The sequence below is a fragment of the Crotalus tigris genome, unplaced genomic scaffold (assembly GCF_016545835.1).
Source record: "Crotalus tigris isolate CLP2741 ecotype Arizona unplaced genomic scaffold, ASM1654583v1 scf7180000018015.536803, whole genome shotgun sequence".
Taxonomy (NCBI): domain Eukaryota; kingdom Metazoa; phylum Chordata; class Lepidosauria; order Squamata; family Viperidae; genus Crotalus; species Crotalus tigris.
The window spans coordinates 95091-122627 of NW_024096777.1; the positions used below are offsets into that span (position 1 = coordinate 95091).

Below are 27537 nucleotides of genomic sequence, written 5' to 3' on the forward strand. Positions count from 1 at the left end.
AATGGAACAACTTGTCCCCAGAAGTTGGGAATGTTCCAACACTGGAAGTTTTTAAGAAGAGATTGGACAACCATTTGTCTGAAATGGTAGAGTGTTTCCTGTCTGAGGAGGGGGTTGGACTAGAAGATATTCAAGGTCCCTTCCAACTCTGTTATTCTGTTCTGTTCTATAACCATATTGCACACTGAAAACACATTAGTCACATACATTTTAGTCTAGCACATGGAGCAGCTGGTTTGTGTAGTTAATTAATGGCTCACTGCATTGTGTAAGCTCTCTTCCCAAACTGGATAATTATGGGTGAGCATTCACATTATGGTGAAACCATTCTTTATTCAATAAACCATTGTTAGGCAAGCATGACTCAAGGTGTTGTATAACTTTAGCCTGTTTGTCATGCAACAGATATAAGTTTAAGGGGAGAATAAATTTTATTAAAATGAGTGATGTTGGTATTCTAGCTAACATGCAGGAACATGGTTTGGTAAAATTCTAGAGTTATGGGCTTGCAGACTTGCTGCAGCAGGATAAATCAACACTAGCTACACTCATAACCTACAGCAGGATAAATTAACACTAGCTACACTCATGAAAAGTTGGGATGGCATCAAAATGGTGACAGTTGTGTCATGCCATCATCAAAGATTATGGTTAAGTACTCTTGTGCCTCATAATTACACAAAAAGAAGTTGCATCATTTGTATTGACATCATTCCCATTTGCCCACGCATACAGTAGAGCTACCCAAATTATTTTATTCATACAATGGAAGTAATCATAAGAGGGAAAAACATAGTGCACAATATCCTGATTTGTTTAACATAACCACGGACTTCGTGTTTGTTTAGTATTGTGAAAACCCAATTCCACTGATTAGTTTTTGATATTAGACCAACACACATTTAGTGAATAATTTAAGCGCGTTTGATGAACACCACCTTAGAGCCGTGTATATTTCCCTGCTTTGCCCACCTTTAATTTAGCCACCATAGTTTCCTAATCTCATCATCCAAATCCAGAATATCGCCTTTGAAAAGGAACCAAGGTAGGTTATACGCAGCGCTGTTTTCTGCTCCGTTACATCGCGGAGGTCGCTTCAAGCCTATTGTAAGCGAGCAATAGCATCCCCCGCCCCGCCCCCTACCCATTTCAGGATGGACCGAGCCATTCAGAGCGCAGAATGGGGGACAAGGCGTAGGGAAAGGAAGAGAAAGCAGGCGAAACAAGGAAGAGTCTGTGAAAAATTCAAAGGCGAGCCGCGAGGTCTACTTCTTGCTGCCTTCCAGGCCATCCTGGAAGGCAGCCCGCACAGAAAGAACACCCTGCCCGCCGTTCTTCAACTCCCCCCCCCTCTGCGTTAGCAAGAAGTGGGAAGGACGGAGCTCGGCGCCGCTTCTGGCTGCGGTGGCAGCAATTCGGCCGTGGGAGAGTTTTCATTCAATGTGCGGAGGAAGCCCGGGGGCGCGTGCACCGCGTCGCCTTCGCAAGCCGTGCAATTCCTCCGTGGTCTCTTCGCCACCGAAGCCTCGGCTCCCAATGGCTTTCTCGGCAAGACCGCGTCTCCTCGCCTAGGGCTTACTATCTCGCAGGAGGCGACCGAAGCAGGGCACCAGGTAAGTCTCGTTGTGCTGGAGCGAGGGAATGCGGCCGCCCAGCGCTTCTGGACGGGTGGTCGTGGCGGAAGGACACGCAGACAGCAGAGCCTGGAGATCGGGAAGGGGGAACGCTCCTTTTGCCCGGAGCCTAGTCTCTCAGTTCCGATGCGGCGGCGCTGGCGGCTCTGTCTTCTTCGCTCGTCTCCTCATCTGCGGGTTATCTGAGCCTGGAATGCCGGTGCCCGCTTCGTAGCGCTAGTTACTGCGCCTGAGCAAACGCTGCCTTCCACCGCCGACGTAACTAGCAGCTGAAGCCCGTTTTAGAGGCGGCGGCCAGGGACGACTTGCGCTGTATATGCGCCGGTCACTACACCTGGATTGTTATTCCTCCCTGCAAATAGCAAGAGGGCGGATTGTTTGGTTGATTTTTTGTAGTAGCTTTGGGAGGGAGTCGCTTGGAGTGCCAGCGCAGAAGCAGGAGGGGGAAGTTTAACGTGCGCCTGCTCAGGAAACCGAGAACCGGGTTAGTACAGTATTGCAGAGAGGGAGAGAGAGACAGACAGACAGACAGAGACAGAGGCAGAGACAGAGAGAGAGAGGGAAGGAGGGAGTGGGGGCGGGTTATTCTGTCTTTCATTATTCGCGCGCGCGCGCATGTGTATGTGTGTATATGTATATGCGTGTATCTGGGTGCAACGTTTCATTTTAGACTTGTAGAAATGGAAGCAATTCCGGGAGAATAGGAAGTTCGCCTTCGTTAAGGTCGCTGCTCTACCTGCGAAGTACTGCAGAACCTCGGCGCTGCCTTTCCAGAATCTCCGCTTTTGAAGAAAAGACGCGGTTTGGTAGACTCTTGGGAACGATTGAATTCGAAGGAAGACAGTTGTATAGGCTGCGGAACTGGGATGGAAGTGCTTGAAACACGCATCCTTTGCCCTCTAGAGCAAACGTCTGGCGCCCGTATGAGAAAAGTATTTGTGTCACTTTTAGGATGGATGTCAGTCCAGCTTTAATTAAGCCTTGGCTTTGGCTATTTCATCGCTGTATGGATACTGGAGCAATGTGTCTTTGTGGTGTTTGTGTTTGACAGTGTGAAAAGTAAGTGTAGTGTGGATGTTTACTCTGAAGAAAAAAATATTCTGTGTTTGACATTTTGTCATTGTGCTTATAACTGAAGTTTGGTAGCCTCTTTTAAAGATGGATAAATATCCTTTCAAGTTTTACACTGCCTATATATATCAGAAGATAACTGCTGCTGGATATATTGATAATTTCTGTCTGGCAGACAGATACAGCTGTCTCCACATTTGGTGTGCTCTAGTTAAGGAACTGGAATACCAGTGACAACTGTATGAAATTATATAAACATTTTGTTTCAGGACTCTATTGTTAGCATGAATCTAAAACATAATTCCAGCAAGAAATTGCCTGTGCTTTGCATATCTATCTGGTTAAGTTCTTGAAGTTTTTGCAGCATGACCATTACAGTATTTCCTCTGTCATATTCTAATGAAATGGTTAAAAGGAAGTTCTTAATCTCAGTCTTAAACCTCCCCCTTACCTTCATGTCATATCTAAAATGCAGGTACAATAATAGTTTATTCTACAGGATTGGTATTATTTTGATCCTATCAAATTTTATTATTAAATTGATGCTAAGTCAGAGGAAATTGAAATTTGGGGTTGTCAATAGTTGGAGGGAGGTTCAGAGTTAGAGTTAGGTCTTCATCCTGGGTTAAATCCTTGTCTGCCCTTTTGTTTGTTACTGTATTGTCTAAGTACAGGATGGGGAGATAGTTGGATGGCAGCAATAGAGGTGAAATGTATTTTGATCACAAGCTAAAAGTGAGTCAGCAGTATGATTCTGCTACAAAAGCTGCTGCAACTGTAGTTTGTGTTAACAGAACCATAATTTTACAAATAAAAAATAGCTTTATTTTATGCTGTTTTTAAACTCAGATATTATCCATATGTAAACTTAAAACCAAGCTATAAGGATGATAAATCCAAACTGGAACAGACTAGAAGCTCTGTGAAAATGGCAAAATAATAATACTTAGTTTAGAAAACAAAAGATTAAGAATATAGCATTCAAGTGTTTTGCCACATGATTGTTTGGTGTTTGATACCAAGACAGCAATGGTAGCTTTAACTGGCTTATATTAAGGAGAATAGATTTTGAATGAGCATGATTCTGAACTATAAATTAGCAAACCATATTTTAGTGAATACAAATGGTGTTAACATTTAAAAAATTAGGATAATTGAGCAAAACATGGTTAAATTATGGATGTGAGTTCTACAAAGCTTTTAAATGATTAGAGCATTTAACATCTAACTAAATGAGCATCTGAACATGATTGGCTATTCTCATGGAAGGCATTCAAGCAGATGTTGGACAGTCACCTGTATAATTGATAGCTGATAAAGACATGTCCATGAATGGGATAGTAAGGGCATTTTGTTACAGATGCAGTTCTCATTTCTCCAAATCCTTAGTATCACTTTCCTCCTTGTGTGTCTTCAACTTGTTGATGACTAAATTCTTTGAATAGATAGTTTTATGGTGATGGAGTTCACCATAATTTACTCAGTGTAGATGCCACTCAGTTCCAACCAACTTTGGGTGTTGTGTTGTACAAAAATAGTGACAGCATAAAAATAGTATGACATTTATAAAAGATTAAACAATAAGAGTTGATGTTGGATCCTGTCAATCATAGTCAAACACAGTCCAACAGGGGCCCCAACCACCTTTACCCAAGGCCTGGGAGAACATGCCAGACGGAGAGCCATGGGGATATTGGGGAATCTCATTCAAGAGGGCAGGCACCATGACAGTGAAGACATGCTTCTAGGTTCTGATAAATTACAGGTGGACCTGCAGTGTACCAACTCTGTCAAATTGAATCAGCCAGGCTGATGCCAAGGGAGACAGACAGCCCCTCAAATAACAAGACCCTTTGCCGTGCAATGCAAGGCTGTATAGATTATGATAAGCACCTTGAATAACACCTGGAAGCATTTTGTAACCAGTGCAGTTTGTGAAGCAAAGATGTCACATGAATCTACTGAGGCATGCCAATCAAGGCTCATGCTTCTGTATTCTGGACCAGTTGAAGTCCAAGTGGTGTTCAAGAGCATAGCCATGTAGAGCACATTGCAGTAGTTAATATGTGTGGTGACTAGGACATGAGTAACTGCATGACCTTTTTGCTGTATTCCTTTATGTAGCATTTTTTTTTTAAAAAAAAAACACTTAACCATTGTGTGGGAATTGACAAAGCAAAAGCCTATTGCCTGGGAAGAATAGAACAAAGTGTAAAATGGTCTAGGTGGGGATTGAAGTTCTTCAAGATCCTTTCCTACTCTTATTACATCATTTTATCTTCTTTACAGTTACTTTTTAACATCTTATTATTTTCCAGCTTTCTCACTGGTGCCTGATCATCCTTTGATTTCTGAAAATGTTATGGCTGCTGTTTATCAACTTGGTTCTGTTCTGAGCCTCATGTATATCAGAAATAATGCATGTTTTACATAATGATTCAGCTAAATGGTCATTCTATGTGTGAAGAATGGACAGTAATGAGGATTTCCTAATTCTTGTTTTAAAGAAATGCATTTGACTGCTATGTTCGTTTTATACAGGTAGAGGTGTATGCAGATAATTCGGTAAGGAGCTTTGTCTCTTTTGATCCATTCCCTGATGGTAAAATAGTTGCAAACACCTTTAGTGGGCTTCTCAAAAGGTTCTGAACATTTTCAGTGAGGTAACTGGGGAAACAAAATGACTCAAAAAATTATTTCCACAGCTGTAGAAAGTACCAAATTAGATATTAGAAGAGTAGTTTAAAATAAACAAAATCATTCCAGAAATCTGTTATAGTTTTTAATTAATGGCATGTGTAATGTGCCCTGTTTTCCCAGGAATAAACAGACAGCTCTTTCTTCAATCTTTAGTAGTTTGCCAAATCTGATAAATCTGACATAACTTTACATAGATTTATGATTCCACTAAGACATAAAATTAGCATTGTGGAAAAGATATAAATTATTTTAGAAAAGTACCGTATTTCCCCAAAAGTAAGACCAGTCTTACTTTCTTTTGGGTTCTGAAGTAAGCACTAGGATTTACTTTGGGGGAGGGCTTATTTTTTGTCGGTACCAGGCTGCAAGCATGCAGGAGGGGCGGGGCTTGTGCATGGGGTGAAGAAGCAATGCGGCGGCGAGAGCATGGTGGCTGACCAGGTACAGTACTGGTATGGGTGGAGAACGTGCCCTTCCTGTGCCAGGCCAGCCCCTGCAGCCCCGGGTGGCCATGCTGGGCAGTGACCAGGCAGACCAAAGCGGCAGGTGAAGTGCCGGAGGCTCAGGGAGGGAGGGTGGTGAAGTGGGCAGGCATCCTGCCATCAGCACCCAGGCTGGCTGCCTCTTCGCTGTGGAGCTGGAGACCTTGCCATACTACCGGCTAGATGCCCTCACATCCCCCAGGAATTGCATTTCTTTCCTTACTAACTTCCAGCCCCATGCCATTTGTCCTTCACAATCCGCCGCCACCGTGTGCAGAGAAACAAAAGAAATTTGTGTGGGGGGGGGAAGGGTCAGTCAATCAATTCCAACTTTGTGAGATTTTTTTTTTTTTTGCGAAGGTAAGCAGGAGTGGGGTGCGTGGGGCAACTTCATCCCCAGTACCCCTGCCCTTGCTCTAAACTAGGGCTTACTTTCAGGGTGGTCTATATTAGGCACATCCCGAAAGTCAAGCTGGGGCTTACTTTCTAGGGCGGTTACTTTTGGGAAAACACAGTAGCCTGTCTCTGTTTATAGCTGGAGAATAATGAGAGATACTGATTTTTTTAAAAAAAAAATCATCTAAATAAGCTAATAAGCATCTGAATAAGTTAATATAAACCAAAATGTTTGTATTGCTTCACTAACTTTATTATAATATGTTTCACGTGTGATGTTTTTAATTTAATCTTTTTCTTCTTTTTGTAATTCTTTTTGAGAAGAGATTCCACTGAGCCTTTAAGTTAAAATATACAGGTAGCCCTTGACTTACAACTTTTTGTTTAGCAACTGTTCAAAGTTACAACAGCCTTGAAAAGAGTGATTATAATTGTGATTATAAGTCAAGGTGTATGTAGAAATTCTTTTTGACATCATATCTCTAGGTATATGGAAACCTGTGGTAGCATTAGTATAAATATTTTGAGTGAGCCCTCCCCTCAAAACTTGTACAAAATTTAATTGGCATAAACTAGTTTCAGAACTCAGTTGGGGATTGCCAACTGATTATGGACTGTAAGCTGTTTGTAAAACTCTGTGACATGTGAACTTCGTATTACATTTTTTTTCACATCCTGGCAAATTATATACTTAATATTTTCTAAATCAAACTCAAGTTTTAAATGCAGACAAAAAGTGTTTATGTGTTTTTGTCAAATGTGAATACACCCAATGAATTTAACTTTAGATATATTATTTTGTTTTGATGTTAGTTTTGAGCTTTAAATAAAAATCAGTTTATAGCTTTGTTGATCACTATGGGATGAAAATCTGAAATTGGTCAAAGGGGTATTTTTAATAGGTATGTTAGCTGTAGGCTCATCAAAAGCTTCTGATACAATGTTAATGTTATGGGGTCTGTATGTTCATGCCAGGTTCAAGATGGCAGGTGCCAAATGAATGCAGAGACAATGTACATATTTTAAGCATAAGATTTCACCCAATCTTCAGGTTGTATAGAAAATAGATGAATAGTTGCTTCTTCCACCTCTCTAAACAAAACAAGACCATTATTTGCTTGTCTGTCTTTTGCCATCGGTAGGGCATACAGGTATCTTGATTTGGCAGAGTGCAATATAAATGTTGCAGTCTTACCTAAAAAAACCCTGGAAAATACTTTTGCATTAAGAATAAAATCAGTTAAGTCAAATTGTATAATAATGTATATGTATGTGTGTCTGTATTCAAATTGTTTAGGGATTCCAAGACATCTCGTGCTGATGATGTTTATTGTATAACTAGATTACAAATGGTTTTAATATACATTTTAGTATATTTTTTTCAGCAAAGCATGTTAGTTGAACTTTGTATGCACATGAGTAAAAGAGATTTTCGTCATTTTATTCTTTGTCATGCATATGTGGAATATGTTGCTTTTCAAAAATGTTGACTTTTCCTGTAACTTAGAAGTATCTAGGTCAGGAGATTTGATCTTATTAATAATGTATGGGCAACTCTCCTAGTTATTGGTTTCACAAATTTTATTCAGAAAAAAATGCCCGCTGCTCCTGTTAATTTTCTTTTTCCTACCGGCTTCTTTGTGACTCTACAAATGTCTGATTTGGGGGGATTCTTATCTTAGTGCAGTTAGCACCTTCCAGGACTGCATGCATCCTTAAGGTTTTGTCACATCTAGAGTGTACCAGCTTGGAAAAAAATGTACATTTAAATGTTTGCTGTGCAATAGAAATATTTCCCAATAGAGTTCCATGGGAGGATTAATTATATTTATTCAGAGTTCTAATTTTATTTGGTAACTTAATGTAACTCATATGCTTTGAAATGTGGCAGTGTTTTGTGCTGTCACGTCATATTCCTAGAAAGGCTCACATAGATATTTTTTTTTTATGAAATTGGTCCCTTTCCTCCAAATCATCTGCTTTCTATTGGAAGTACATTTTTTAATTTTTATTTTTAGTAAACATTGTTTCAGGTGAAATATATCTAGTGGCAGGATTAGCATAAAGAAGGAGATATTCTTCTTGTTGTGCCATATCCGTTATCGGACGTTGGCAATCATGTTGGCGATCCTGTTTTTATCAGCAGCCGCACGAAAAAGTGCTGCTGAGTTTTGTCCAAGCCAGTCCCTTAGATTTTGAAGCCACGATGTTTTTCTTCTGCCTGGAGCTCGTTTGCCTTCAATCTTTTCCTGGAGGATTAAATGGAGTATGCCGTATTTTTCTGGATGTCACATCACGTATCCAAAATATTCTAATTTTTGTTTTTTAATTGTTTTGATGATTTCCCTTGGCTTTCCCAGGCGGCTTATCACCTACTCATTTCTGATCTGATACATATGGTTTTTGTTCATTTGGTTTTTGGATACAAAATTTTGTGGAAAAAAGGTGCTGGGTGAGGGAGAGATCTTTCTCAACTTAAGGTCAAAATGAGAAGAGAAAGCCATTTCTAGAGAAGACTGGAATGAACAGACCTGTGGCATCCGAAGCAGGGATGACAATAAGCTAGATCTGGAGGGTTAATACCCATGTGTAGCTACAGCTATCTACCATAGATAGGAGTTTGTTTTTCTAGTGAGAGAAAGAAAATGAGCATTCAGGAAAAACTCCAGATTTAGGAAGCAAATACAGGAAGTGTTTTGTACCCCAAAGCTTGAATTGTATTAAAAATACATCGATTAAGAATACACTGATCACACATTGAATGTAGAATGTTTTAACCATGTTTAATTGACTGGATTTGAATATTTGTATGGATTTATGTTAAGTCATGTACAACCATAATGGATAATGTCACACAAATAGTTAAACCAAAACTAAATGAACCACTTTATGGCTTAGTTTAATGTGTGGACCACGTACATTTACTTTTTTCTTGGCCAACAGTTCCTAATTGTGCACTTTTCTAAATAAAGAACCATGTAAATTTTGTAATCTAAGAAATATCATTAATATTGTCTGCAGAATTACAAATGAGAAAGAGAAAATGCTACTATAGAAGAGAACTACATTTACAGTTGTCTTTTCCTGAATATGTCTATGTCATAGCCAGCCCACTTTGGTTCTAATTGTCTCAGCTTTATTCTTTAAAATATTCTTTAACAATCTAATTAGCTACTAGTGGCAAGCACTTGAAAAATGTAATCAGAAACATTTTCCCTTGCTAATTGTTATTTATTAGTTGTGCTTGCTTATTTATATTTTGCATATACCCCTATAAGTCTGTAGGTGTGACCATGTTTTTTTATAGGATGTGGCTTAATGATGGGCAGCGGCTTAATGATGCTAGAACTACACTCCAGCAGTTTAAACCTGGTGAACTCCTGCTTCCCGTTCCCCAGCTCCTGCCCACCCAGCAGTTCAAAAGCATGCAATATTGCAAGTAGATAAATGGGTACCACTTATCTAGCTGTGTTCGTGTGTGTGGACAGTGGAAAAACCTAGCTGTGTTCGTGTGTGTGGACAGTGGAAGCTGACACTGGACTTGGCTGGATGCAAGGCAACTCAACACAAGGCAAAGCACGAGATAAGCAGAGGAGCCCAGAAGAGCCAGCAACCTGAGTGCTACTAGTCAGCTAGTGTAAGCTAATTTGCCCTCTGTGGTGCCCCTAGGCTAGGCACTCAAGTGCAGAACAGAATGAACTAACAATTTAGGCATCCAGGACTACATTGTATCTAGCATTTGTAGATTTCCCTGACAATGTATGCCATAAGATAGGTAGGTAGGTAAGTAGGTAGGTGACACTAAACACAAAAAAGATTTCATTGAATGATTATTCCATTTGTTAGTTTAAAAATAAACCAGATTGTACAACATTAAATAATAACAGCCAAAATCATAATGGAAATTCATAGAATGAAAGGCTTACATCCTTGACAGGTACAGGAAGTCCTTGGCTTACAACAGTTCATTTAGTGACCATTCAAAGTTACAGTATCACTGAAAAAAGTGACTTAGGAGCGTTTTTCATACTTCCAACCGTTTCAGCATCCTCATAGTCACGTGATCAAAATTCAGATGCTTGGCAACTGACTCATATTTATGACGGTTGCAGTGTCCCCTTTTGTGACCTTCTGACAAGCAAAGTCAATGGGGAAACCAGATTCACTTAACAACCATGTTGCTTAACCAGTGTAATGATTCACTTAACAAGTATGGCAAAAAGTTTTAAAATGGGACAAAATTACTTAACAAATGTTTCAGTTAGCAGCATAAATTTTGGGCTCAATTGTGGTCGTAACTCGAGGACTACCTATACTTATTAGTTCTAATTAGGTCTAAACACTTCCAGCAGTTGGCAGTCAACAGAATTAGCCTGCAATACTGCATTCTAACCACTGTGCCACCATGGCGTCAGGTGCTTCAGTACTTTTAGAGTACCATACATTAGCACGACTCTCTTATCATTTGACATTTGTGTGTATGCATGGACATGAATTTGAAAGCAATGCTAGAAAGTCTATATTAGTGGCCATCCTAACTTTCCTTGACCTACTTTTGATATTAATGTTTGATTATGTTTTTTTTTAATCCTTGGCCCACTTCTTTTTGATTAGAATAGTCCCTTTAGAGAGCTACCACAAATATATCAATGTATCACAATGTAACTGGTCTAAGCAATTTGTACTAGATGGTCTCTTTTCATTATACATGTGTCTTTTAAAAGTATATTTTTGGTTGGAGCCTATAATTCATGTTTTATACCCTTCCATTACTTTTGCTTGCTTGACTACCATTTAGATTATTTATGTCCTTGTGCATAAAGAACTCACTGAAATTTAAGAGATGACATCATAAACAAATAATTTTTATAATAAATTATAAATAGAAGAGTGAGCTGCATCCACTGCACTGATTATAGAAATGGTAGACAATGAAATGGGTCAAAATAGAAAATTAGGACACCAAGAAATCAACTTATTTGGGTCCTACAAACTAAACAAAATAATTGGTATTTATGTCTTTTGTCCAGTTACATATTTGTGTAGTCAGATATGGTTATGCAGGCTTTGTATGAATGAATATTCTGTTTATTTATTTTTTTTACTTTATTAAAAACTATAGCAAGCTTGAAAAACTAAGAAAATTATAGTTCTGTTTAGGATCATATTCTGGTTAATCTTGATATGTATAAAAGTTCCATGGGATTTGTAATAAAACTAGTTAATTAAATTTTCATGTTTTCTAAATTGTCTTCCAAATTTCTAAATTATGAAAATCATATTTGTATGTGCATTTATATGTGGTTATATGTCCTACTTAATTCTATTTAGGAATTATTTATTTATTTATTTACAAATATTTATATGCCGCCCAATCCCAAAGGACTCAGGGCGGCGTACAAAATTAAAAACAGTCATAAAACAATAAAATAAAATAATCCAGTCATACCGCGAGTCCGATCATATCCCGGCCCGCCGAGGACATCAGCCCCAGGCCTGCCGGAACAGGAGAGTTTTAACGGCTTTCTTAAAGGCCGGCAGGGTGGGAGTAGTTCGAACCTTGGGGGGAAGTTGATTTCACCAGGTCGGAGCCACCACAGAAAAGGCCCTTCCCTGAGGGCCCGCCAGCCGACATTGTCTGGCCGACGGGACCTGAAGGAGGCCCAATCTATGGGACCTCACTGGTCTCTGGGAGCTGTGCGGCAGAATGCGGTCATGTAAGTAACCTGGCCCTATGCCATGAAGGGCTTTGAAGGTGATGACCAACACCTTGAATTGCGTCCGGAGACCCACAGGAAGCCAGTGCAGCTCAAATGATTCTTGTATATGAAGAGTCTTGAATCTTCCTTTTCTCCCCCTCTACCCATTATAAAAAATATTTTTTCATTTATTGTGGCAGGCATTTAAATGCATATTCTGTTTAAAAGAACACACTATATTAAAGACAGGCATGTTGCTCTACATATTATTTAGCCCAGTAGTTTCCATAGCTTGCTGGCTCTTCTTTCTCATTTTCATCCCATCCTCTTATGTAGCAGAAGATTATCTGAATAATTTATTTCACCTACCAGCAGCATATAAATACCTGCCTTGGAAACTGACTAAATGTCAGCTTCAAGTACAGATAGGTTGTTCAGTATTAGAAAAGTAGGGCAATTGAAGGTTCTGAATTCAGGAGGATCCCAAAGATATGTATAATTCTTTGGTATCAATAATGTTATTAAAATGACTGTGAAATGGAATTTTGCAGCCTAAGACTGTTTTTAAAATCCTATCATTTAATTTTAACCTTTATTATTTTTATAAATAACTCTAGGGAGCAAACATATCTAATGTTCCCGCTTCCTCCTATTTTCCCCACATCAACAACCCTGTGAGTTGGGCTGAAAGAGGGTGAGTAGCCCAAGGTCACTCAACTAGGTAAGGCTGAACTTGAACTCCCAGACTTCCAGTTTCTAATCTGGTGCCTTTAACCACTAGACCAAACTTGATAATGATAAAACTTCCAGTTATATATCAGTGTCCTTCCAGTACTGGTTATTCACATTATTTGTCAGTATTTTCTTTCTCTTGCCAAAAGTTGTAAAATAGCTCTAGACATGTTTTTAGAGTCTCTGCAATACATGGGAGAATGATGGAAAAACTTTCTCTGCTTGCAATTGTAGAACCTCTTTACAAAAAATCTGTTTCACATTAAGTGAAATTGTAGAAGGCCCAAGCATGTTCCAAGAAGGCTAGATGTCAAATACACACTCCTAAGTAAGAACTAGAAAAATACTAAACATAGCATAATAGCTACAATATGACTAAACATGTGCTATACACTTCTATTGTAGAAATGGCACAGCTATATATGATAATATTTTAAGAGTAACAGGAGTGATGGCTTGCAATATGAAAGCTATAAGGCTTGAAGGCTATTAGGTTGATGATCTGTCGTATATACATCAAGTTATAACTGATTAGCAGCAGTGTCATACTGTAAGCATGGCATAATACTTTCTTAGACATAATAGTGCATGTCTAGGTGTGCTTATTTTAAATAACAGAGTGATACGGTTGGAAGGGATCTTGGAGGTCTTCTAGTCCAACCCTGTGCTCAAGCAGGAAACTCTAGCATTTCATACAAATGATTGTCCGATCTTTTCTTAAAAACCTGCAGTTGGAGTTGGAGTATCAACAGCTTCTGGAGGCAACTAGTTCCACTGATTAACTGTTCTGTCAGAAAATTTCTTCTTAGTTCTAGGTTGGTTCTCTCCTTTATTAGTTTCCATCCATTGCTTCTTGTCCTGCCTTCTGGTGCTTTGGAGAATAGGTTAACCTTCTCTTCTTTGTGACAGCCTTTTAGATATCATGTCACCCCTAGTCCTTTTCATTAAACTAGACATATTCAATTCCAGTAACCGATCTTTATATGTTTTAGCCTGCAGTCCCCCTAATCATCTTTTTTGCTATTCTATGCACTCTTTCTAGAGTGTCAATATCTTTTTTATATTGTGGTGACCAAAACTGGATGCAGTATTACAAATGTGGTCTTACCAAAGCATTATAAAGTGGTACTAACACTTCACGTGATCTTGATTCTATTCCCTCTGTTAATGAAGCCTAGGACTGTGTTTGGTTATTGCTTTGTTTACCTTTAAGTGGTTGTAGATTTGTTGTTTATCTTTTCCAAATCTTCCTGAATTTTCCAAAATTTTGATGTGGTGATTATGTCATTCATGGCTTTGAATGGACTACATCAGACATGTCAAACTCGCAATGTCATGTGACGTCGTGCAACGTATCGGAACTGTTTTGCCATTGCCGGCAATGGGGTGAGTGCGGTTTCTGTGTGACGCATCCGGCCCATGGGCCGGCAGTTTGACACTCCTGGACTACATCATGCAAAATATGAAAAAATAAAGATTTGCCTCAATAGAGCACAGTTCTATATCCATGTAGTTTACTTGGCAACAGGATGGAAGTGGTTTGCAGATGACTTGAGATGTTGTGAATTTTCATGTAACCTATAACCTTGAAATTTTCTGGTGGTCTCCCGTTTATGTGCAAACCAGATCAGATGTATCAAATGTTTTTGAAAGCAGAGAAGGTTGTCTAGCATTTGCTTTAGTGAAATACATACTGTATTGTTATTCCAATCCAGTTAATGAAACAAGAGCTCAGACAGAAAAAAAAAAATGATAAGCTACACTATCAAGTAATAAAAATAGTACTAAGGGCCTATCTATCTCCAGAAACGTGGGCATATTTCCCCTTCATTATTCTTCCCACTAAAATTGGAGAAGCAGGGTCCCTGAAAATGGAGATAGAAGAATCTGTGTATATTGTATGAATCATACTAGAATCCAGGAGAATGTGAGATCTAGTTCAGCATAGGACATTTCTTACTGCAAACATATTTATATAAGCTTGTGTGTCTTCTTATATTGTGTTTTCTTAGCAGGCTTCTTATTATGCCAAATTGTAAGGATTTTTGTTTGTTTGTTTCAAACTAGATGCAGGTCTATGACCTCCCACTTTTGTTTTGTTTTGTGAAATTATCCCCCTCCTTCCCCCAATAATCATACTTTCTACTGTAGGTCAGTTGCAGTGTAGAAGGTGTTTGCATCTTTTTGGAACAGACAGTCATGCTTCAATAAGAATGCTACAGAGCCTTTTAGCCCTCTGATCACAGTTACTATTATCATGATGTTCTATTTTTAATCGGTATGTTGATTCTGTTTAGTTTTAAAATAGCTATATTGGAATGAAGTGTCATTAAGGCTGAGGAATGAGTCATAAAGTTTTCTGTAGATCTGAATAAATGTAGAGACTTTCTGATAAGAAATCAGTTCAGCCTCATAAATTTATCTCACATTAGCCTTGGCTTGTTTTGAGAACTTTATACTGTATATTTTCATGAGTATTGGAATGCGTGCAATAGAGAAAAAAAGATCACTAAATGTCAGTGAAACAAATGATAGCTAAAGAAAACAGAACTGACTACCCCAATAGAAATTAAAGGCAATGGGCTTATCCAAAATCAAGCATTCTTGAGTTTCCAGAATTTAAAATAGAATGTATGCAGCACATACCAAATGCCAAGACCACTAATGCTAAAAAGAATAACATACTATGTTTGATGGACAAGTGATTTCAAAAATCTACATTTTTAAAAATAAATTTATTGAATAACATTTTAACAAAGTAAAAGCCATAAAATAAAATAAAGAAAAATGTAGAGAAAAGAAAACTTGTAAAAAAGTGGCTTCTGATCTTCTTAAGCAGGGGTGTCAAACTCAATTTCATTGAGGGCGTATCAGTATTGCGGTTGTCCTCGGGGCCGGGTAGTGTGGCCAGGGTGGGTACGGCCTACTGGTGGGCGTGCCTGGAGTGGTGTAGCCTACTGGGTGGGCATGCCAACTCTACATCATTCACGTCAAGGGTGCCTGTGGGGGCCTGGGCAGGAGTGGGACAGATCTGAGGGTCTCTGGCAGAAGGGGGTGGGACTCAGGCAAGTGCATGGTCCACTAGAGAAGCCTCACTGTTCTTCTCAGGCCATGCGAATGGTGGGGGCTGAATGGTGGTGCGGGCTGCCCATAGCCCTGGGCAGCAGAGGTCAAAGGCCCAGCCTGGCCTTAAGCACCTGTGGCATCAAGCCCAGCCCCACTACCCCAAGGGAGTGCCCAGCTCCTCCTTAAGACTGCTGATGCTGTGCTTGCTCTTCTTAGCCAGGTTACTCATGATGGGTATGAGGGCAAAGTCAGAGGGAGGCCCACTCCTTCTCCATGGGAGGAGACCCGGCTTTGTATCCAAAGCTTCATTAGCACTAGGATGGGAGACCCCCAGGATAGGCCAGGAGGAGGGGGCAAGGGGATGGTGAAAGGGCAGCAGGGCAAAACTAAGGCAGGACTTTCCTGAGACCCTCCCTCTCCTTCCTTCCTTCCTTCCTTCCTTCCTTCCTTCCTTCCTTCCTTCCTTCCTTCCTTCCTTCCTTCCTAAGAACAGAGTGGTGGGAAAATATTTGAGATGAGGGAGGGAGAAAAACAGGCAAGAAACACAGCTGGGGAGGTGTCACCCTTCGTGAGGAATGAAGAAATGCACTATCGCCTGGAAGTGGCCAGCACATGGCCCTCGCCTACTTCACATATCTGACTTGGTGGGCTTTGGAGGAGGGGACACCATGAGCAACGTGAAAGTCGACGTTACCTGCACAATGCCATCCAGCCCCCAGCCTGCCTGGTTTCAGCAGGCAATGAAGCACTCTCCTCACAGTGCCAAGAGGCTGAGCCAGACAGCGTGAGTCCGAAAAGAAGCGCGACGCCACCCAGCCTCCAGCCTGCCCAGTTTCAGCAGGCAACGGGGCACTCTCCTCACAGCACTGAGAGGCTGAGTTGGGCAGTGTGAAGCTCGCCAGCTTTGCACCTTGCTGCCTGCTGAAATTGGGCAGGCTGGGGGCTGAGCAGCAGCGTGCTTCTTTTTGAATTTGCACCGCCTGGCTCAGCCTCTCGGCGCTATGAGGAGAGTGTCCCGCTGCCTGCTGAAACTCCTCTCCCAGAGCCCCTCAAGCTGGATATGTGAAGTAGACAAGGGCCATTTGCTGGCTACTTCCAGGCAATGGTGTATTTCTTCATTCCTCACAAAGGGTGACACCTCCCCAGTGCACGCCCAGGGGGTGGGGCTGATGTGGCGGGCCGGTGCCTCGCTGTTTCCAGATGGCCTTGTGGAGCTAAGACTGAATGCATTTCAGCATAGATGGCCACCACAAAATTGTACAGTGGCTCCCGGGTGGCCTGGGCCAGGGCCAAGGCAGCGGGGGCCATTCCCTCACTGTTTCCAAGATGGCTTTGTGGGCCACATCCGGCCCCCGGGCCTTGTGTTTGACATATCTGTTCTTAAGCAATTATATATTCAAGGACTCTACATTAATTTTTCAATCTAGCCTCTCCTGCCCTTGCTCCCCCATTTATATACACTTTCACATGTGTGTGCGTATGTGTATGTATATATACATACATACATACCTACAGAGTGGAAGATCTTATCTTTTTTTATATAGATACTACTATCAATACCCTGAATCTAGTGCTTGAGATATTTACCTGGTTTCTAAAAAGCAAATCATCTGTGAGCCAAGTCTACTATGGCCTATTTTTTTGTGCTTGTGGATGACCATGATGTTTACATGAGTAGAATGTACTGGGATTCTTTAAGTTACTATTTGCAGAAGTTTTTCTTCTATTTACCTGTATTCGTGTACAGATAATCCTCATTATCAGTGATAATTGGGACCAGAAACTCCATCACTAAGCAATGAGTCATCGTACATGTCACCAACAGTCCCAGTTGATGCTGTTAGGAGAATCCTGCACATTTGAACTGCCCTGGGGTCACATGATAACCATTTGCAACCTCTAGCCAGCTTCCTCATTGTTTTTGCTTGTCAGAAGTTGGCACTGAAGTTCTCAAACAGTGATTATGTTACTTCAGAATACTGCAGCATTATAATTGCAAGCTAGTTGCCAAGTGCCCAAATCATGAACATGTGACCTTGTGTATGCTCCAACAGACATATCTATAAGGACTATTAAGATTCTTAAGTCTCCCTTATTCAGCTTTGTTACTTTGCTTGCTGAATGGGAGGACACTTCCACATACATGTATTCAACAGCTCTTTCTTTAGGTGCAAAAAATTGATAATGCTATGTGGCACCTGCTCTCTTCTGTACAAAAAGACAAAGACTTCTATTGAGGCAAACAACTTGATCACATTTCTTAACCAAATGCTTGCCTGCTATCATGGCAAGATCTTATTTTATTCTTCAATTTAATTTTGAAGATTTTGACAATACTTTTTCTCAGGGAACTGGCATTCAACCATAAAACTGTAGTTAAACTGACTACCTAGGAAAGGGTGAAAATAATCCCATTTTATGTTCTAAAATGAAAAAGGATACATATATGATAGTATATAAATACATGATAGCCTGCAAAATATTTAGGAGGAAGTAGCAGGACATTTTTGTTTAGTTAGGAACAACTATATTAAATTATACATTCTCTTTCGTTCCATGATTTTTGGAGCTCAAATCGAGCTTGGTTTCTATACTTCACTGAAGGAGTTCAACTCCCTCCATTCATGGAAGGGAACTACTTTGCTGGGGTGCCAGCACAGAGCTCATTTTTGCACTTCCCCAAAGGAGGAGTTCAGGTCTCCTCAGCAGGCAGCTCTTTCAGCCAACCCCAAGATAAGATGGAGTCCTTTTGGCAGGCAGTGACAGTTTGCAACCTTCCCTGCCGGCTTCCCCATTGCATTTCTGGAGAATCTGACAGAGAAAATTGCAAATGGTTATGACATACACATATTTGTTACAACTGCAAGAATTTTCTAAGGATGAGTGCCAGGCCGGAATTCTTTTCTTTGACACAGCTTTCTGCAAACATTTTTTCCCTTATAATCTGAAGATGCAGATTTAATTCCTCAGTGATAAGCAAACTGCCAGAATATAAATAGTACAACAGAGATAAAAATGTGACAGGACTACACGTATTCTACAGTTACAATAGCTCCCAATTATATATTGTTGAACTGTTTTTTTGCTCCTGTGCAAATCATGCTCATATATGTGTCAGGGTTTTAGTTTTTTTAAGGGATGGAAATGCCAACTGAAGAAGTTGTTTCATGCTGCAGGCTTTGTCTACCATTTAAGCTAGCACAGTCTACTACCAGGTGCAGCTCTTTTTCCATTTGTAGGTAGTCCTTGATTACAATTTGAGCCCATACATCTTTGAGATTTGAGCCCAAACATCTTTGAGATTGTAAGTCAAATCACCACATGCAAGACTTGATTTTATGACTGTTATACTACATCATTAAGCAAGTCACTAGACTTGTTAAACAAACCACATGTCATGTTCAAGTACAGCTTATCCAATGGGCATTTTTGACAGAAAACTCCAAAAAAGTGATCTTGTGTCCACAGGATGCTGCAACTGGTTGTAATTTCATTTGAGTCTCTTGTAACTTCAAACATTAATTAAGCAAGTAGTCATAAGTTGAAAACTACCTGTAATGAAGAGCTGTTCTGAAAATTAACCCCCTATTTTAGGAAGACTTGTACCTATTTACTATGGGTACCAACAGATACAAGTTGCTACTTTTATATCTGCAATGTTTTAGTCCAGAGGTGTCAAACTTCTGGCCTGCGTGCCGGTTTCATCATACCGAAGCCGCACCCACCCCATTGCCGGCAATGCAAAAAGAGTCGCGATATGTCATGACACGTCACGTGACGAGTTTGACACCCGTGTTTTAGACTGTTTTAAGTACTTCCCATGTTCTTTCCTGCAATTCTTATAGAAACCCAGTTTGATAGGAAAGTATTCCTGATTATCAGCCATTTAGTCTGCTAAAATCCCAGAGTGAGATTAATCTCTTGCCAGTCGTGACAAAAAAGCTTTTTATTAGCTGCAAAGAGGTGGGAAGAAACATCAAGATATTTTACTGAATTCAGCTGATTGCATCAAATTAGAGTGAGGGAAGGAGTAGGTGGAATAGTGTGATTTTTCTCCTCTCATTGTATGGTACTTGTTCAATAACATTGTTCCATTGAAGTAGTGATTTTCAAATGCTTTCAGAATCATTCTGAGAAAAAAAGAAAATAAGTCAGACTCTCTTAGCTTGGGATTTCCAACCCAGTTTTTAATTTTGCTGCTAAATTCTTAGGGCCAACAATTGATATGCAATTAGCTCTACTTTTAATTACTCATATAGAGGGTTGGGACTTTGAGTTCAGTTTAAAAAAAAATGGTTTACATTTTCATATCTCCTTTTTCTTTTGAATTATTGAAGTCATTGACAGCAACAGTTTGAAAAAAGCTGCAGTGGCTGAGAAGCATATTTAGAGGAGACTAGTAGACCCCATGTAAAGGCCTTAGTGTGCTTAATTACAAATCATTAAAAAGTAGCAGTAGGTGAATCTTTCATCCGCAACATGTTGCTTGGCTAATACAACATCACTGTTGGAATGTATCTGACATGTTGAGAGACAAACACACCCTCATCCCCTATTCAACTAATTCAGCAATGTGCAGGCCCTACCTGGATCACTCCTGTTTGTTACTAAAGGAAAGGCACTTGTACCAAAGCCAGGTTTCTAAACATTGGGGTTGTAGTTTGACATAATTATCTGACTGACATTAGGAGCAATTGATATGTTTCACAATAACTGTTTCATAAAGTTAGGCTACTTTTAAGAGCTGTTGCCAACACAGCACTTAAAAAAATAAATAATTCAATGAAGAGAGCTTTCAAATGGGACATCCTCATTTGGAAAATATCTTTTGAATAATAGAAGCAACTTTTTACCTCAAATGTATCTTTGAAGTGGTGTTCCATTTCTGGTGATGTCTTGGACCCACTTATGCAGATATATTGTCAGTTTGATTTGGCCTTATTGGACATTTTTCAACTTCCCCTTCTAGCTGATTGTGTGGACTTTTCTTTCACCCAAGTGCTTCCCTAGTCTGATCGTGCTTAGTTTCCAAGCCCACTATCTTTTGAATAATGGAGGAAGCTGTTTTGTCTCTTTATCCTTAAAATGACAGTGTGGTTATCTTTTAAGGCAGTTGGTATTCAAAATTATATATCTTGCTAAGAAATGTAAGTGAAACTGGACATCCATTTTGATTGAATGAGCAAGCAGCAGCTTTGGCCTCCATCAACACCTTTCTGTACTATAAATATTAACTTTTTCCTGTGTCAGCATCTTTTTTATACAGTGTTTTGAGATTTTTTTTTCTACTGCTGAACAGTCCCACACAGGAGTATGTATACATCTGAAATATGTGGATCTGCTTATTCAATAGCATCACTGTTTACAAAATTCTTTTCCTATATTGTATCATTTGTGAAATTGTATAAGTGTAACATTAGTCAAGAAGAAGAAATTAAGTTTCCTGTTGGGAAATTCACATGTGGCACCATCTGCATATTGGCTCAACAATAAATGCTATTCATTTCAATACAAATGCCTTAGAACTGCTTTTTCTAGGCGTACTATCATAAATTGTGTCTGATGTATCTGTAGTGTTGCCCTCTAGAATGTGACCTTAATGCTGTTACCAAAATCAAAGTGTTAAGTATTTAATGTGATAAATATCATATAGCATTTTGCTTGCTTCCAGTTATCTGAGCCTCTATTCCTATCAACCCCAACCTGCCTAGCCCATGGCAAAGGATCATGGGAGTTGTCTTTAAATATCCAGAGGACACCATGTTGTCTGCCTCTATTGTAGAGAATGGTGAGCTTCTCTTAAACATTTTTGCTTTGTAGGAAACCTACTTCTTGCTTCCCTTCCCTCCAAATATAGATGGGACCGGGATATTAATGAGAAACATCTGGAATAAAGCAATTGCCAGATGTTGAAGGAAAATGGAGGATTCTTTTTCAAGTTGTGAAGATAATGTTTGTCCTTCTTTATTCTTCTTCCCTATTGCAATAGATCACATGAATAAGTTATCAAAGATTCTTCATGTGTTACCTGAAATGATAATTCTGCTGGTTTCCTGCTCACCGTGATATTTTATCCTTTGTCATCTCATAGCCTCTGCTTGTATATTTGTGAGGTCTCATTCCCTAGAGGAGAAGCTGACATTTGCTTTAATTTCCTCCATGGTTTAAAGGAAAACTTCAAAAATGAACACTGCTATTATGCAAACAGTAGTTCTACCCTGCTTCCTCCTCCCAAAAAAGAAAGCATAGTTCTGGAAAGTCAGGAGCATAAAGAAGTGTGTTCTTGTTAAGTTTGAATATTCTGGCTCTATACATTTTAAACAGCAGAATTGCCACATATAGTAGTATTCTGTAACTAGAGTTTCAAGCAAATTGAAAGACAGCTACATCTGCTGCTCAGTTAGAAACAGAAGACATTTAATTTGCCTTTTAAAACTAGCCTCAACAGTGATGCAATTCAGCTGAAGGAGATTTACAGTGCTTTTTTCCCCTCTACAAATCAATACAGCTTGGAGAGGCTGTCATGGGAACTGGGTGACTCAGAGCCAGCTGTGTTCAAATATAAACTTCTGTACTACAAACTCAAGGTAATGATTCTTTCCTCTTGTTTTTTAGTCAGCACTTTAGTTGTGAGACATTGCAAATAAGTTTTAATTGACTATTAGAAACTGGCTGAAACTTTGTTCTGGCAACATCAGCAAGTTAAAACTATTCTTCTAAGGTGTTACAACTTTGAAATAAACAGTAGGTATGCTGTGGAAAGGGGTAGTATTGGAAGAGGATGAATATTGCTATACTTTGATAAATGTAGGTAAATTTTCATTGTAGGTGATATGAATACTGGAACTATTGCTTAAAAGAATTTTCTTTCACTAATATATAGGAAACTATCTGCAAATACAACAGACCTCATGAGCATGTTATGCAGGTACTTTACTACTAGTGGCAAGTAGGCTTGTTATTTTGTGATAATTCTAGGATCGATTTTTTGTGAAAAGATGACTGTCACTGTGTACAATCCTACCACATTTTTTCAAATGCCCCATCAATGTTTCAAATTTCATTGAAAATGAATGTACCTAATCACCATCTTTGGTCCTTTATAGTCATAGTCTGAAAGAAGTGAGAAACAGGTTATCCAAGGTGGACAAACTCTTAGCATATGAAATAAGTTATTTCACATCTTTAAACATTGAATAGTGCAAAATACCGCGAAGTAACAATTCTCCACTTGTAGTCCACCCATTATTCCTTTTACTGCTTGTATCTTTTTTCTTTCTCCATTAAGTCTGTTAAGGAGGAACAAATTGCACACAGTTTTTGACTGCTATATCTATTTGTTCACCTGAAAGCACATTTTATTAGGCAAGATGAAACCAAGAGTTTGAAAATACTGAAGTTGGACTTCTTTCAGGAAATGTATGTGTTGGCTATACATGTTGATATTGCATTATGAAATGTATAACATTAATTTTGTATTTTATTATATTGGTTTATATTTTTCATTTGCCTGTACTTGTGCTTATTATAAGTGCATTCTAATAAAACTGCTAAAATTACACAAAGCTATTCATTTATACCATAGTTCTTTACATGATTATAACTGCATGAGAATTGTATGTCACATATGGTTTAAATCTCATTCAAGGAACCAAGGAACTCCTTTTTGTATTAACAGAAGATTCCACTGGAGGAATGGAAAGACTAGATGCAACCTAATCTTTATTAATTTATAAAAATAAGTGTAATTATTTTGCTATGGGACATTTTTTTCATCATAAATTGTGTAATTCAGGGAGGAATTTATTCCAGATAGTCTGAGCTGAGCCGGAAAAAAAAGCTGTAAAAGGTGAGGTGACCATTTTTACACAAAGAACAACTACTTGGTGTTGACTGTATAATTGAGCTAAGTGGAAAGGAAAGTGAATTGTAATCAAATAATTGGCTGTTCCTGTTCCTATGAAGGTCAACATCAGCAATCCAAATGACAAGACTCAGCCCAATCAATATAGCAATTAATGAGAAGAGTTGGGCTATATTAAAACATATGAAGAACAATTGCAGGAATTGGATATGTTTAGTTTAGTGAAAAGAAGGACTAGCAGTGTTTCAATATTGGGGGAGCTGCCACAAAGAAGAGGGGGCCAACCTATTTTATCTATCCTGAACAACTGATGGCAACTAAGCAAGGAGAGAACCAACCTAGAAATAAAGAAAATTTCCTGACAGAACAATTAGCGGAACTGCTTGCCTTCAGAAGTTGTAGGTGCTCCGTCACTGGAGGCTTTCAAGAAGGGACTGGACAGCCACTTGTCTGAAATGGTATAGGGCAGTGGTTCTCAACCTGTGGGTCGGGACCCCGTTTGGGGTCGAATGACCATTTCACGGGGTCACCAAACCATGCTGTCCGCCATTTTTTTCCTAGCTGTCCTACTCCCTCTTATTGGTGGCCACACCCACTTGGGGGTCACCACAACATGGGGAACTGTATTATGGGGTCACGGCATTAGAAAGGTTGAGAATCACTGGTATAGGGTCTCCTGCTTGAACAAGGGGGGGGGAAGGGTCGGATTAGAAGACCTCTAGGGTCCCTTCCAACTCTGTCATGTTCTTATAATTATCTAGGTCAGTGTTTCTCAACCTTGACAATTTTAAGGCATGTGGACTTCAACTCCCAGAATTCCACAGCCAGCAATGCTGGCTGTGGAATTCTGGGAGTTGAAGTCCAGATGCCTTAAAATTGTCAAGGTTGAGAAACACTGATCTAGGTGCATACAGACTACACTATTCTGGATGCAGAGTGATGGTCAGAAAAATCAAGCAAGTCTATCACCAAACTATTATGGTAATCTAGACAGAACACCACCAAGGCATGAACTTACTGCATAGTTGCTTTTGAAATAAGATGTGCATGCATTCTTTGGATATTTGTAAGGTAAAATTACAAATTCTTATACAGTTAGCAATGAATTACTTAAATTTAAATTTGTCACTGAGAACAACTGCCAAATTAGGTATTACATTTGTAACTGACAGTCTTGAAGGGCAAAAGAAGTCAAGAGAAAGGGACAGTCGGGTTGAAAAACAATGAACTGAATCCTTTTTAGATGTAATTTAAGGCAATGAGATTTCATTAAACTGGAAATCCAAGATATTTAGAGAAAAAATATATTGCATACTTTAATCACTTTTCCCATTATATCCTCACGCTAGAGGACCAATCTCTACAATGATGTAATTCTATTTGTGCAAACTCTGTAGTTGATGTTGCATACAGGTTTTCATTCATAAACTGCACACCCTGCTAGTATTGAAAACATAGTTTTATATGACAATAACCTTGACCTTAATGCTAAGTATCAAAAGTTGCCAGGAACCCCTTTATTCTACCAAAATTAGTTGTTCCAGCTGAATCTATTTTCAGAGAATACAGCTCTGGCCAGAGAAATATTTTCCCTTATTTATATCATATCCAGATATTCAGAAGTTACTGTTGGTTCAAAATTCAGCATGTTTGATAAGAGGATAAGTATAACATCTTTTTATAATTCAGAAGTCTACTAACAAGGTTTGATTATAAAGAGATGCTTTGGAAAACAGGACTAGAGTTTCATGAATGCAATATGTGGTGTCTTTATTCACCTAAGCATTCTGGAACACCTCTTCTAGATTGAATCCAAAACATTGAATAAATTACAAGTTTGTTTCTAGGTACAGTTCAAAGCCGTAGGAACTTTAAAACTCTACACGGTTTAGGAATAAATTTAAAATGGTAGATTAAACTGTACCCAACTGCCATCTGTAGAGAGGTTAAGAGAATGCCTAAACTCTTTCCAGAGAAGGCCATCTTACATCCTTACTGTCACTCTCTGCAAATTGGTAAAGACTCTTTTTAAAGAAGATTTTGAATAATTAGCTTCCTTCTTGCTTTAATTCATTGCTCTTGGTATAATGGGGTAGTGCTATTCTTTTTTTAAAAAAAATTGAATATATAAAAACCTGAATGATTAAACATTTATTTGTTGTGACCCAAATATTCTGTGGTCTATTAAGGTATGTAACTTTTAAATAAAGTAAATACTCAATGTTCATTCTTTAAGCAGGATAATTTTAAGAGAAAAAAACTACTCTTCATGCAGTTTCAATCATATGGAAAATCAAATCAACTGAAAAAATGGACAAATATATTTTTAAAAAACAACCTTTATTAATCAAATGCTTACATAGCTACATCTCTCTCTCTCTCTCTCTCTCTCTCTCTCTCTCTCTCTCTCTATATATATATATATATATATATATATATATATATATATATATATATTTTTCTGAGGTTTTCGCGGGTATTTGTATGTAGGTCTTTGGTTGTTCGGGTTTTCTCCCGCGTAAAATTGGAAGTGTCTTGGCGACGTTTCGACGAAGTCCCATTCGTCATCTTCAGGCTGGTGTTTTCAGCTTCGTGCTTTGAGCAGCAATGTGTGGTCTTAGCTGTTTCTTCCTTTTAACTGCCAGTGGGGGTATGAACTGATTGGGTGGGAGCTTGGCTGTGTTCTGATTGGGTGGAGGTGTGTTCTGAATGGTTAGGGGCTTGGCTGTGCTCTGATTGGCTGGGGGAGTGTTCTGTTTGGTTGTGCTCAGGTTAGTCTGAGTTGCAGAGGGGTTTAAGATTTTGGGCTGCCTTGCTATTTTTTGGCTTCGCGTTCGTGGTCGTGCCTCCTCTTCATGGAGGGTGTCAGTTTGCTTCATGTATGGATTGGAGGGGTTTAAAGTGGCTAATTTATTTATTTATTTATTTATGAGACTTATATACCGCTTTAAGTGCAAGCACTCTCTAAGCGGTGTACACCAGTAAGCAATGTGTATATATATATATATATATATACACATTGCCCCCAACAATCTGGGTCCTCATTTTACCTACCCCGGAAGGATGGAAGGCTGAGTCAACCTTGAGCCGGTGAGATTTGAACCGCTGACCTGCTGAACACAGTCAGCTAAAGTGGCCTGCAGTACTGCACTCTAACTGCTGCGCCACCTCGGCTGTGGTCTGGCTTCTGGTTTGTGGTCGTGCCTCGTCATCGGTGTGGCTTTGGGTTTGTTTTTTGCGTGGATGTGTGGTGGTGACATCCTGTGTGGTTTTTGTGAGTGTGGGTCTGGTATCATTTTTTGTGTTAGGGAGTCGTTTGTCAATAATTAAAAATTCTTCTGCAGATCTGACCATGGTGTTACTGCCATCTACGAGGTGGTTGATGCGGGTACTAAGCCATTTAGCTAGTCCTGAGATGGGGGTGCCCCTGAATGATACAATGGGGCGAATTTTTAACTAGAATTAAGACCCTTAGGGTGGAGGATGATGAGATGATGGTGTCGTCGACATCACCTCTCTCTTCACCTCCATTCCCCAGGACTTAGCCATCTCTGTCCTGAAAGAACGTTTGACATCTATGAGAGAAGGTCATCACCAAGATTCCCTTCAGACAGAAGACCTTGTGAAATTGATAGAAATATGTCTCCAGACTTATTTCACATTCCAAGGTACCATCTATGAACAGATAAAAGGAACCCCGATGGGCTCCCCCATCTCCAGTATTATAGCTGAGGTAGTCCTTCAACAGCTTGAACATAAGGCTATGACTTTATACCAACCCAAATTTTGGGTTCGATACGTGGACGATACATTTGCTATTGTCAAAAGACAACATGTAACTACATTTATGGGAATATTAAATTCCATCTACTCTGACATAAGGTTTACTGTAG

General features: G+C 39.3%; 1 protein-coding gene across 4 annotated transcripts in view; it reads left to right on the plus strand.

Moving 5' to 3' along the window:
• The first annotated feature begins 791 nt into the window (after positions 1-791).
• The window catches only part of FAM110B (family with sequence similarity 110 member B), an 83103-nt gene continuing 56357 nt past the window's right edge, over positions 792-27537 (plus strand). Inside the window, exon 1 of one of the 4 annotated variants that reach the window (XM_039346570.1) lies at positions 792-1613. The gene's annotated coding sequence lies outside the window, so the exon portion shown is untranslated. Of the gene's footprint in view, positions 1614-1988; positions 2119-2271; positions 2694-21760; positions 22368-27537 lie in introns of those variants that run through there. The other 3 variants (XM_039346572.1, XM_039346571.1, XM_039346574.1) reach the window with 3 other exon arrangements.